Below are 6,096 nucleotides of genomic sequence, written 5' to 3'. Positions count from 1 at the left end.
AACATGACCCCTTCTAATTGGACTCTTTCTAATTGGCCATTCTTCTGCAGAGTATCAGTTTAAAAGGTCAAAGCCCACCTGGTACCCCCCTTTTTCTCTCCCTCTTATCTTGCAACATTCTTCTATCCTCTGTGAATGTATGCCTTTCCCTTCCCCTTATCTTGTGGCCTTTCTCTATCCTCTTAAAAGTAAGATAGGCATTCTGGTGGCTCCCAGCCCTCACCTATGCATTTCTCTCCCATGGACCACCCCCCCTTATTCCCTGACTGCCTATCCTGTCTCTAAAATTCCTTCCAAAAATACTGGTAAGTCAGAGTTGCAACTGCATCCTGTTACTCAGAGTCTTGGAATCATCTCAGATGTAGCTTATTCTCTCTTGCCTCTATGGTACACTCTTTTTCTAGCATAAAGCAGTCTTTATCTTGCATTTGTGATATGGAGACCATGATGGAGTTTTAATGAACAGTAGAATGCAAGATTCCATAGCACATTATTCAGAGCAACTCACCAAACCACAGATACAAAAGAAGAGCCATCTGCAACTCCAGTTGGAGAGGAGAAAATCCAGATTCAGATCTAGTCCTATAAGTAGAATAGATCCTATCTACGTCTCCAAGCTCTCTGTTTCTCCTTCACTACTCCTAGGCCACATCTGACTGTTTCTTTTCCTGAAATTCCTACAGGACACTTCCTGCATCAGAGCCTTTACACTTATTCCCTCTGTTGAACACTTAGCTCTGCCTCATCGTTTATATTGTCTAAACTCACATCCTTAAAGAGGCCTTCCTTGACCACCCAAACTAAAATAATATTCACCCTAGTTCCCAAGTCAGTCTCTATCATGTTACCATTTTTTTTCTCCTACTACAGTTACCATTATCTAAAATTCCCATTTATCACCTGTCTCTCTTCACTAGGATATAAGATTCATGAGGTCATATATTTTTCTTGACTGAATCTCCAGTGTCTAATGTCATACCGGGATCATAATAGGCAAATTTATCTTATTGGATTGGTTGATTCACTGTAATTACTTCCACACAAACTAAATGTGTAGTAACATGAAGCTGGTCTCTATTAAATTTCTTCATGTTAAAAAACCATAGAACCACCTTCACTCTCCCAAAATAATCTACTAAGTGTTTTTTTGTTTTAATAATTAGTTTCAAGCAATTATTTTTACAAACTAAATAATTAGGAATTTTGTTTTAGTATTTTTGATTTCTCCTTTCTGGAAAATAACCTTATAATAGACTAGAGGCCCAGTGCACGAAATCCATGCACAGGTAGGGTCCCTAGGCCTGGCTGGTGATCAGGGCAAATCGGGGCCTTCTAGCTGCCAGCCAGGGCCTCCCTTCCCCAGGTGCCGGCTGCTGGCCAGGGCCTTCCTTCATTCCACACCACCCCCTAGTGGTCAGTACATATCACAGCGAGCAATCAAACTCCTGGTCTCCCAGTTGAACTCCTGAGGGGACAATTTGCATATTAGGCTTTTGCAGGAAGCCACCGCTTGCCAATACTGTCACAAGAGTGCACCAAGGAACTCAGAAGGCTGATGGACCTTGGGCATTAGCAGGGCTGATGCTAAGCACCTCGTCTGTTGAGATAGTGGTGGCTCAAGGCAATTCCCTAACCTGATAATCCTTTTACTGTTTACCAAAATTTACCTTTGATATGCCTGTATGTGTTGCTAAAGGGCACATGCATGTTCAAGTAAATAAATAGCGGACCAGGCCAGAGTCAGTGTCTCTCTTCAAGAAAGGTTCCACCTGCCCCACAATGTCTTCTAAATTCATATTTCTTGTATAGCATTTTCATTTGTGCATTGGCCCCTCCTCAGATCCTGAAGCCTGCAGCAAAGGTTGCGGCATCTGGCACCCCAGACAGGGACTGGAGGAGAAGATTCGCCTGAGCAAAAAACAAAGTGGAAATTCACTGGAAAGGTGTGAAGTTCACTGCACACAAAGCCCATGCCAGTATCGGAGTCGTGATCATAAGTGGATGAGGACTTTTTTAATCAGCCAGATTATGATGGGGAAGAATTCGAGTAAAAGGCAAAAACATCATTGTAAATTTTTAGTTTGCATGCTCAAGGATAAAGGAATTAATGTGTCAAAAGGTACTCTCTTAAATCAGGCTCATCAACTAGAGAAGATGGGGCTAACAGTCCTTTTACAAAAAGACTCTTTAATGCTTTGTCTGAAAATTACCATATGACGCCTTGGGACTGGCTGATTTTAGTTGAAACAACTTTAGATGCCAGTCAGTGCTATGAAGAGCAGAATATGATGAGATCTGTAAACAACAGGCTAAGATTTGGGCCGCATTCTGGCTGTAAGTCTCAGGCAATGTAAAACATCTGAAAGATCCATCAAAAGAACTCTGATTTATTAAGTCTTGTCTATGTGTTATGCATGCTTGTCTGTTGATTATTGTTTTATCTGTCTTTTTTGTTTGGTTTAGTTTGTTTATTGTTAGTCTATTAAGCATGCCTTTAATTTATCCTCATAGAAAAGAAACAGTAGATGGCCATGCCATTACTAAATTTCCCCAGAGCAAACAGAATGTGGGGGTGGGGAGAAAGAATATGATCAGTACACGTGGCCAATAATACAGGCCCTAGGAAAATTCCCTAGACAAAGGGAGATGACTAAAAAAGGCCCCAGCCCATCCTATCTAATAAAAGACAAAAAGGGTAATTAACCGTACCTCCACTACACTTCCCATTGGCTAATCAGGGTGATATGCAAATTAACCACCAACAAAGATGGCAGTTAATTTGCATATGTAGGCTCCAAGCGGTGGAGTGAAGCCAAAGGGCCCAAAGCCAGCCGAGCAGTAGCGAGGCCTCACGGCCCCAGGATCAGCAGAGCCGTGAGGCCTCACAGCCCGGGATCAGTGAAGCCTGATAGAAGCCCTGAGTGTGTATGCAGCCTTGGGGTGCAGAGGTCCCGTCCTAGACAGAGGCTGATGGCACAACTTCCGACTCCGAGAAACGGCCTGGGGGCTGGAAGGCGGCTCCTCTGACCTCAGTGCTGGAGTCCCCCTACTCCACCAGGAGAGGAGCAGAGAAAGGCCGGAGCCTCCCTCAAGGTGACCCGAAATCCCTACCCACACCAGGCAGGCCGCTGGGCCTGTGCGCAGAGGACTCATCTCCAAGCCCAGCCCGTGGCCCTGCGGCAGCCATGGCACTCCTGAGTGCAGGCCCCAGCAGGATGCAGGGTGGTGGCAGGGCTGCCTTGAGTCCTGGGCTCCTTCCCTGCCTTGCACGGCTTCCTCCTGCTTCAGGGCCTCGCCCTCCGAGGCCTCCTCCTCCCCAGCGCCTGGAGCAGTGGACCCACCGAGGGCCTCCCTGCTGGCCGAGGGGGTGAATGGAGCGGCTGGGACTCCCAGGTGAAGGGTCGCCCTAGGGAGGAGTCCAGACACCTCCACGCCCTGCTCCTGGAGCGCTGCCCAGGCCCTGAGGAGCGCAGCGTGGAGCCCAGCAGGCCTGGAGGGCACGGGTGGGGGTGGGCACACATGCGCCTGGTACAGTGGGAGCCGCCCACTTTCCAGGGCCGCCTCCTGCTTCAGGGCCTTGCCCTCCTGGGTGCAGGCCCCAGCGGGACGCGGGGTGGTGGCGGGGCGCAATGCGTCCTAGGCTCCTCGCCTGCCTTCCGAGGCCTCCTCTTGCTTCAGGGCCTCGCCCTCCGTTGTCTCCCCCTCCCCAGCTCCCAGAGCAGCAGACCAACCGAGGGCGCTCCCTGCTGGCCGACGGGGTGAATGGAGCGGCGGGGACTCCTGGTTGAAGGGTTGCCTTGGGGAGGAGTCCGGACACCTGCACACCCCGCTCCTGTTCAGCAACATCCGCGAGATTGTGCGTCTGCACCGCGGGCTGTGGGGCAGCGTGATGGCGCTGAAGGTGGAGAAGGCGCTGCTGCAGCCCGGGACCTCCTCAAAGGCTTCAAGATGTTCGGCTCCCTCTTCAAGCCCTACATCTGGTATTGCATGAAGGAGGAGGGCTGCAGGGAGTACATGCACAGCCTGCTGCATGACAACGACCTCTTCCGGGCCTACGTGACATGGGCTGAGAAGCACCAGCAGTGCCAGCGGCTGAAGCTGAGCGACATGCTCGCCAAGCCCCACCAGCGGCTCACCAAGTACCCGCTGCTGCTCAAGTCGGTGCTGAGGAAGATGGACGAGCCGTGTGCCAAGGAGGCCGTCATCACCATGATCAGCTCCATGGAGCACTTCATCCACCACGTGAACGCGTGCATGCAGCAGCGACAGGTGGTGGAGGGTAGCAACAATGAGGTGGACAAGCTCCTGAAGGAATTTCTGCACCTGGATCTGGCCGTGTCCATCCCTGGTGTCTCCCCAGAGGAGGCGCGTCAGCTGATGTTGGAGGGCAGCCTGAGGATGAAGGAGGGAAAGGACAGCAAGATGGATGTGTACTGCTTCCTCTTCACGGACCTACTGTTAGTGACCAAGGCAGTGAAGAAGGCTGAGAGGACCAAGGTCATCAGGCCACCACTGCTGGTGGACAAGATCGTGCGCCGGGAGCTGTGGGACCCTGGCTCCTTCCTCCTCATCTACCTGAATGAGTTCCACAGCGCCGTGGGGGCCTACATGTTCCAGGCCAGAGGGCAGGCTCTGTGCTGGGGATGGGTGGACTCCATTTACAATGCCCAGAACCAGCTGCAACAGCTGCATGCGCAGGAGCATACGGGCAGCCAGCAGCACCTGCAGAGCCTGGAGGAGGAGGAGGATGAGCAGGAGGAAGACGAGAGGAGGGTGGGGAGAGTAGCACTTCCACCGCCAGCTTCCCCACCACCCTGCGCAAAGGCAGCAACAGCCTGGACTCCCAGCACTGCGCCTCAGAGGGCTCCACAGAGACCCTGGCCATGGTGGTGCTGGAGCCCGGGGAGACACTGTCCTCTCCCGAGTTCGAGGGCGGCCCCAGTCGGAGGAGATGTCCCTCAGTACCACCGCCTCATCTGTCACACCGACCAGCGAACTGCTGGCCCTGGGCCCCGGGACAGCCGCTCCTGCTCCATGGACTCCGCCTACGGCACCCTCTCCCCCACCTCCTTGCAAGACTTTGTGACCCTAGCCCCTGTGGTGGAGCCAGCGCACTGGCCCCTAGATTTACCACAGGCCCCTTCACCCCCGCTCTCGCCCCGCCTCTGCCGCCGCACCCCTGTCCAGCTGCTGCCCCACCTGCCCCACCTGCTCAAGTCCAAATCTGAGGCCAGCCTCCTGCAGCTGCTGGCAGGGGCTGCCACCCAGGGGGCACCCCCAGCCCCCAGCCGCAGCCTGTTGGAACTCTGCTTGGCTGCCACAGCCACCGGCACTAGGACTCGGGGCTCCCCTCACGAAGCTGGGTCCCGCTGGAATTGCGGGGGCCACCAAGCCCTGGCAGTGGCTCCCAGCTATCAGAGATGGAGGGCAGGACCACTTGCCTGGCGGGGGAGCCCAAAGTGCCCACCAGGAGGAGCAGAGAGCTGCCCTCAGGGACCTCCCCCAGGGCCCAGCCTGAGCCGCCCCTGAGGATCTCTGCCCAGCACAGGAAGCTGACGCTGGCCCAGCTCTACCGCATCAGGACCACCCTGCTTGCTTAACTCCCAGGCCCTGAGCACAGCCTGGAGCAGCGCATGCCTGGAGGGTGCGGTGGGGGGCAGGAGCACGTGCGCCAAGTGCAGCAGGACTTGCTGGGGAGCCACCCGCCTTCCCGGGCGGGCCTCAGGCCCAGCGGCCACCAGGCTCTGAAGGCTGCCCTGAAAGCCACACAAAGACAACCTGCTGCTGGAGGGCAGGCATGCGGTGCTCCGGGAAGATGCCGGAGGTAGGAAAGGAAGGTCATGGCAGGGAACAATTGCAAATGGAGATCCCGAAGGTTCTGAAAGCAGAGGACCAGCTCCTTGCAGACCTGAATTCCGTGTGGGCCTTTTTCTGGGCCCTGTGGAAGTGGTGCGAGACACAGGAGGAGGTGATGGACCGGGGTTTCGCCCAAGGAAGACTCGGAGGAAGCAATGTGTGGACAGGGCCAGGCAGAGCAGGCAGGCCTGTACGGAGCCCGCTGGAGCGCAGCCAGACCCCAAGGCATCACCAAGCCAG

The 6,096-nt window shown here is 54.2% G+C and overlaps 1 pseudogene; it reads left to right on the top strand.

The window, feature by feature from the left end:
• The first annotated feature begins 2,213 nt into the window (after nucleotides 1–2,213).
• Nucleotides 2,214–5,600, top strand: LOC118675616 (annotated as a pseudogene).
• The last annotated feature ends 496 nt before the right edge of the window (nucleotides 5,601–6,096 follow it).

Source organism: Myotis myotis, unplaced genomic scaffold (genome assembly GCF_014108235.1).
Source record: "Myotis myotis isolate mMyoMyo1 unplaced genomic scaffold, mMyoMyo1.p scaffold_m19_p_2, whole genome shotgun sequence".
Lineage (NCBI taxonomy): Eukaryota > Metazoa > Chordata > Mammalia > Chiroptera > Vespertilionidae > Myotis > Myotis myotis.
The sequence above is the reverse complement of the archived record's forward strand: the minus strand, read 5'-3'. Positions and strand labels throughout refer to the sequence as shown.